Here is a 7,220-nt window from a genome sequence, read left to right as displayed (position 1 = left end):
GTTGGTAAAGACTAATGTTTTTTTTTAAGAATAAAACATTATGTTTCTTCTTGAATATGTTTTTAATGCTTCAAATATGCTTTGAACAGTACTATAAAAAAAACATATTTAAAAACATCAATTAAGCATGTTTTAAACGTTTTTTTTACCAACCCTGCTCTACAAGCACACTCTGATCAAGCTGAGAGTAAGTGACGGATTTCATTTACATATGCCTATTTACAGGGATCCGCGTTATTTTCTCCTTACGGAAAACTAGTCCATCTTGCGGCGATACTGCGTATTATGCCGCTTGCAGAGTATATGTACGCTATAGACGTCGCCAAGCAAGCGTAATACGCAGTACCGCCGCAAGATGGACTCGTTTTCCGTAAGGAGAAAATGACGCGGATTCCAATAAATAGGCATATGTAAATGAAATTCATCACTTACTCTTAGCTTGATCAGAGTGTAGTACACTCTGTGTACTTGTAGACTTTCTGAAAGTGCTTTTTTTAAAATAGTTATTAATAACTAGTTTCTGTGATGCATACTCGGTTCCTGCATTTTGTATCTCGCCGAAACGTGGATATATAGAGAAGATCTTAGACTACAGTAGTGTAGTAGTACAGCAGTGCCTTAAAATACTCCTAGTGCTCAGTAATACTTTTCTACGAGGGATAAGACTCGATTTTGTCTTTTTTCCGAAATCCCAAGCGAGCACTTTAACTTAGTTGGGAATTTTACCTGACTAACCTGACCCGTTTACGTTTAACTCTTTGAGGATCAGCGATCGATAATATCCGATTTAGCTCCGTTTTCAGAAGAAATAACTTTGTTGGTAATCGATTAAATGCTACACTGAGAAAAAGATATTGCAAAAGTTTATTTGTGGGATATAATGTTTGTTTCATTTAAATAAATCCTTATTTAAAAGCGGCGAAATGAAATTTTATTTTTATTCCCAATAAACCATCTATTTTTTTACACTTAATTAATGAGGAAAATAAGAGATATTTCACAGCAATGTATTCCATTATAGTCAAATGTTTTTATAAATAATGAATATTAAAAGAAATGTCACAAGTAACATTTACTTTGAATATTTTTATTCTTTTTCTCAGTGCAATGTATTAATTGCATTTTAATACTTCTAAAGAGAAAAAAAAATGTTTTTATACATATCTGAAAGAGAAAGAGAGAGAGAGAAGGAAACTTGTATCACGAATATTTTTATCCATCACTCAAAGAGTTAAAAACTGACCGCTTAGTTTTTACTGTTGGTAACTCCATTAATTTCCGGTTACTTGATTTTATCTTCGCCTGCCAGACAAAAAATGAAATTAACTTCCGTAACTAGCTTTAATATCGCACTTCTCTCATTTTCTGAAAACGTTTTCTCAATTTTTATTTTCGAATCATACATTAACATTGAGTGTAATATTCAACCACTCTAGCTTGAACATAATTATATAAAGTTGACATCGTAAAAGGATACTAAATAGGGAAAGAAAGGCAAGAGAGAAACTTGATTCTAAAATACAATACCACCGCGCGCAATGATGGCTGCTCTTGTGTCATTTATAGTATCTGAAAATTCTACGGTTGGTATAGTTTCACGGCTGGTATGGACTATAAAGTTAAACTGATAGTTTCAAATACGTGATCCGATATTGCATATGGCCCACTCGTCCGTGGACTAATCTCACTGAAAACTGTTTCACCGCTAAATTGGTAGGGTGCGATTGGTGTCTCAAAGGTCTCTTTCAGCTTCAGACGTGGAGAATAATAATAATAATTATTTCAACCCCAAGGTATCGGACAATTTCGAAATTGTAAGTAAAATTACGAATTAATGAGAACTTACTCGAATTAAAACTACAAATTAATTCTCCGAATTCCAGTAAATAGTTAGCAAAATTTCATTTAATTGTAACTATACGTACTTTATTTTAACAAAAGTTGCATTTACACTTAATTATTTAATCTTTTAATGCCATATAACTTCAGTTCTTTCTTTTTTAGACGAATATCAGTTCGAAGATGTTTAGAGCAAGCATGAGGATTATGGAATGCGGTATTTCTAGGGTATTCCAAATATATATATCGTAAACATAAAATTGCTGATGAAATTATTGCGCGAGATTCCAGCGAACCTTGTTGGTTAGACGTTAATTTGATTACGTCGGTGGAATATATTCGGAACAGCTTTCTGTCTAAAGGTGCTTTAAGTCAAGAGCCATCGGTTTATAAGACAGGTGGTAAGCCTGTCATCTGGAGATATCATTAACTGCACACTTCGACCTTCGGTGAAAACTAGAGTTCGATGGAAACTGAAGTTTCTTGGCTTCTGAGTGGCTTCTTAAGATAAGAACGAATCTTTTATTCAAGACTGCCAATATACTTATTTTACGTTACACAAAAGATATATTTATACAAAAGTATAACTTTTTTAATAAACGAATAAGATATATTTTTACGTTACACAAAAGATATATTTATACAAAAGTATAACTTTTTTAATAAACGAATAAGATACACGAAGAGAATTTTTTCTTAAAATTTACCCTGAAAATATGACAGTCGTGGGACAACATTGTATTTTGAAGAATTTTAATATAAATTTCTCTCTCATTCATTAATAAAACTACAATAAAGTATAAAATAAGTTTGATCAATTTTACTGAAGTGCATGGTAAAAATCTTTAAAATATTGTATTGTATATCACAATCACCATATTTTCAGGGTAAATTTTAAAAGAAAATTCTCTCCGTGTACCGTTCAATATCAATACCGTACTAGCTGTAATACGCTCGACCTGATAATCTTACTTGCAAAATTATACGTATTTTGTGTACCGATACAAAATCTTTCAGAGAACAAATCTTGAATTCTCTTCTACATTAAACTTCTTGCAGTATGAAACTTAAATAGGTATCAACAAAATAAACTTGGAATTAATCTAAGTTTTGCTGTTATTGTATCTAAAGTTTGTTTCATCGAATTTTATTGTAGTCTTTTCATTCTCATGTAAGAATATAGCTGTTGACACCTCAATTTATATTTTAGTAACTCTAGTGTCTTGTACGTCATCCCTTGACATTACAACACATGAGTTATGTTCTCAATTTAACGTCATTCGATGTCTGGTAGAAATTAAAATGAGAATACGCTTAATACATAATAAATTTAACCAGTTATAACAGCCACGAATGCTGGAAAGTTCAACGCGAAATGAAAAGATTTGAGAAAGGTCAACAGCGTCGATTTTCATGTCGGGAATGCTCGGCAACGCCATTTTTTATATGCCATTTCATCCGAAGCAATCCCCGGTGTACGTTTCCCGGACTCCGAAGAGGTTACAGGACGACATAAAATTTCACCAGCTCAACTTTTGACCCGGTGAACGTGATCATCCTAGAAACTCGCGACGGTGTTGAGTGTCAGGAATTCTCCGGACCGGGAAAACAGAGAAAGCCTCTTTTGCCTCGACGAGCCTGTTCAAGGAAATAAAGGCATTGCATTTTTCCGAGAGCGACGCATTTTTGGGAGAACGGCGATTCCCGGCGAATTGCCGGGCGCACTTAGATAAAAGTGGTCGACTCCAGCCATTCTCGACGCGAATAAATTGTCTTCTCGTGGCCGAAATAAAAATCAATGTACCCGTAAATACAATGTTTTTTAATTTAGAAACGGCTGTCCCAGCTAATTATTCCATAAAACAAATTAACGAAAGATATTTAAAAAAATTTTTTTTGACGCAAAGAGCAATACTGGGAGAACGGCGATTCCCGGCGAATTGCCGGGCGCACTTAGATAAAAGTGGTCGCTCCAGCCATTCTCGACGCGAATAAATTGTCTTCTCGTGGCCGAAATAAAAATCAATGTACCTGTAAATACAATGTTTCTTAATTTAGAAACGGCTGTCCCAGCTAATTATTCCATAAAACAAATTAACAAAAGATATTTAAAAAAATTTTTTTTGACGCAAAGAGCAATACTGGGTTGTCAAAAAAATTCTGAATCACTCTTCAAAAATAATTATTATAATGCACAGCAAAAAGAATTTTGCTAAAATATTAAAAAATGCAAGTAAATACAGATCTGAAAATAATTTTGTTTAAAATAATTACGTAGAAAACTCAAGCATGATGAGCAACATTGCAAAAAGTTTAATATTCTAACAACCAACTTGAGCGTCTTACATATAATTATTTTGATAATCTATGTTCTATGTGCGTTTATCCATCAAAATTTTTATAATATTATGTTGTTTGTATCAGTAAGATTACCATTTAAGTGTTAAAGGTGGCGAATGTTACAATCATGGTCGTGTGCAGGATTTCAGGGAAGAGGTAAAAATTTACTTTGACATAAAAGTTATTAAAATGTATACCATATATTAAAACCAGTTTCCGAGGACTTCAGCGAACTTTCTTAATATTTCTTTTTCCAACTTCTTTTTTATCACGAGCATCATTTTTCCGTGTACACTTAGCATATATAGTCCATTGAGGCGATTTTCCGACGTTATTAACAGCAATCAGATTTTCAATGTATCTACTGAAAAACCTTTCAATGGTGCTCGTTGTTCATCGTTGCACGTTTGGACTAAGGAAATATACAAGGCACGTTTTGTTGCTGGGAAGATAGTTTTGGTTTCTTTTACTAATTCCACACACTTCTTTAACTTTTTCTTTTTTAATTTTTTTATCTCTCCAGAGAATGTATCATAGTTCATTGCTAAAATTATTCAAATTATAATAATCAGAAAAAACTGTATATTTTTTTTTTCAAATCTTCTAATGTCAACATATTAAAAGAGTGCAGTGCTAATAATGAAAAAGCCGGGAAGTTCTCGTCGGAAAATCGCTGCTTCAGTGAAGCTATTAAAGAATCTAAGTAAGAAATTATCGATGACCTTTTTTTAGCCCCTTACTGGATCTAAATGTATAAGCCAATCATATTAAAGAATTTTACAACAGTTGCAAAGCTGCTTTCTCTGTTAAACGCAGCCAATGATTTTCACAATTTCATAATTTCTTCTTGTTAAAATTTAAAGGGGACAAGCGCTCTTATGTTCTCCCTATTACAATCGAAGTATTATTGCGTTATTATTGAGATAAAAGTTTGCTTACGAAAATCGTCAAGAAAATTTGCAAAGTCAAAGATGATTAAACATGATAGTCTTTATTTTTGTTTTGAGAAAAAATTGTTATTGTTTTTGAATAAAAAACTCCGCATTAATCACAAGGAAAAGTGGTTTCAATAAAATTGGCTGAAATTGTAGTATTTTGTAGCTTATAAGATGACGATAAAAAATCTTCATAAAGGCACAACCAAAAATAGACAGATTTTGATGTCACTATTTTGAGTTTAATTGTATTAAAAAATATCTTTATCTGCACATAGTTTGTTTTTTTATTATAAGTATTTACACAGTTGAGCATTTATATAATCATATGCCTATCGAGTAGATTCATGTCTCAATGTATTCGCGCAAATGTAATGTGGATGTATACATATATGTCGATATGTGTATATCAGGTGTCGATAGCTGTTCCATTAGTATGTCTGACATTATTACGTATGGACACATGTATGATTAAATGTGTATAAATGCCTAGACGATTAAAAAAGAAACAAATTGTGTATTATAGATAAAATTATTTTTCGGTCCGATTAGATCTAAAACAACAACATTCAATTAGTGGTACAACAAAATCTATTCGTTTTTGATGATTGTTGCTATAAAGACTTGATCAGGATCTTATACTGTTATACATTACAAAATACCACACATTGAAAATAAAAATTTGTTGAAAAACGCGAAATTTGTATTTGTAAACAAATATATTGCAAAAGTAATTAAATGCCATGCAAAATTAAATACATCCTACTAGTATTTCTATCAAAATAATTTAGTTGAGTTGGTTTAGCTATTTCAACTTAGATGATGTGTTGACATAAATAAACTACATATTCTCGCAAGTGCAACTAAATAATGGTTGAATCAACCATTGGATAAACCAAACATAACAATTTTGTCCGTATAACCAATTTTCAATGCGATTTCAGTCAATTTAACTGAAACTACTTTTTCCATATATAACTGTGATCTTTTGTACATAAAACCGTTCTTTGAAGGTTGATTCAGAACACTTTTGACAACTCAGAATTGTCATGTAATTTCGAACTGTCATAAATTTCGTGACATTTGAATATGTATTCACGATTGGCTGTGCAATGAATAACGGAAATCGTCTATGCATACGCTACACCTGGGCCATCATCGTCCCAGTGGTATATCGGGAATAGCGTATCGATACCCAATGAATAAATAATACGAAGACGGTATAACGAAATCATAAGCAATATCGAGGAGAAAAATGAATTCTTGATTCGTGCACGCGTTTCCCTATCGAGAACCGTCCGAAACTATCTGCCCCGATTCCGTTACATACAAACGCAAGTTTACAATGGCGCGGTCGACTAATGCTCGTGGAGTAGTTAAACTTTGCCAATTACACGAATAGTCGAAACTTTCTGAATGCGTGTTAAAGCTGCACGGCTGTCGTTTTCTTCTTTCGACACATGCTAAATTCTCATAGATTGTTTGTCATGCAATGCAAATTTAAATAACACCGCATAAAGAAACGGTATATTTTTAGCACACGCTGCGGTACCCGTATATGAACAAGCTACGGTCGTCAGTCATTCAAACGAGTAACGTTCAATCTCTTTTCATTTCGCTCTGCAAACTGTCGTTTAGCGGTGGCATCAAATTTAGCGGTTTCTTGAAAAGTATAAATGCGGCTCCTCGCAGTAATAGTATCAAAGCTCTTTCTTTCACCTTTATATTCGTTATACTTCAAATCTAACGTTTACTTATTTTAGCCACGTTGATACGTAAAACTACGCTGGTGCTTTTATATTTCCGGTTGAATAAATGGCTGTACTTTTTCCAGGTACGGGTATTAACAAACATGTGAAACCGCGCGATACAGCAGTTGCCTCGTGAAAAATAAATGCCACTACTATATTGATGATCAAGTACACGAAACGACTATTTCTGTGTGCCTATATCATCTCTATTAAGTAGAAAAGTGAGGTTGTATCGAATGTTCCTTTATGCGGTCAAGGCCATTGTATGTTTAGCTCACGTAATGATGGAAAACTAAACTGTGACCCACGGAATACGATATTATCTGATGGAGAAGGAAAAAATCAAATATTTGAA

Source organism: Trachymyrmex cornetzi, unplaced genomic scaffold (assembly GCF_001594075.2).
Source record: "Trachymyrmex cornetzi isolate Tcor2-1 unplaced genomic scaffold, Tcor1.1 scaffold823, whole genome shotgun sequence".
Classification (NCBI taxonomy): Eukaryota; Metazoa; Arthropoda; class Insecta; order Hymenoptera; family Formicidae; genus Trachymyrmex; species Trachymyrmex cornetzi.
The sequence above is the reverse complement of the archived record's forward strand: the minus strand, read 5'-3'. Positions refer to the sequence as shown.